A 676-nucleotide genomic window follows, 5' to 3' on the forward strand; every position below is an offset into this window, starting at 1 on the left:
TTTAAATGTGCACCCCCAAAATATAAAATACATAATCTATAATATTTTGATTATTTTGAAGTAAAAATTATCAATAAATACAAAAAAGTTGTATCTTAGAGTATATTGAGGAACATAATAAGTGATTAATAGTGAGTACTTCACTAATTCACTATTATGTTCCAACCATAGACCTATAAACTAAGTTAATAAAAACTTAGTTTATAGGTCTACGGTTTCAACATTCCCTGCTATAACAGTATAACAAATAATCTTTAGCTTAGGTAGGTATTTTATGTTGTATAGAACAGGTCACAGTTATGTTGTTTTTAATTATTTGTGTAACATTGATCATACCTTATAATATTCAACAAAATAACTTAGAAAACAGGATAACGATATTTCTCTTTATCTTTGGCAGGATAGAAGACTGCCCATGAGTGTGAGAGTGTTTTTATTGTTTCCTTGTTTATAATTAATTATTATAATTTATAAAACAAGCCTATATTTTAGATAACATAAATACAATAAAAGTTATTGGCTTAGAATGTAATAACTTTTCAAAATATTTTTTCCACAATATTTTTGTCATACGTTTAAGTAGCGTAATTTTTTTTTGTCAGATCTTTCTGTTATAGCCTGTATAATATAGAGTATGGGTCCGGGGGTCTGGGAATTCTTTATAATTTGTGCACCC

This window comes from Acyrthosiphon pisum, chromosome A3 (genome assembly GCF_005508785.2).
Source record: "Acyrthosiphon pisum isolate AL4f chromosome A3, pea_aphid_22Mar2018_4r6ur, whole genome shotgun sequence".
In the NCBI taxonomy this organism is placed as follows: domain Eukaryota; kingdom Metazoa; phylum Arthropoda; class Insecta; order Hemiptera; family Aphididae; genus Acyrthosiphon; species Acyrthosiphon pisum.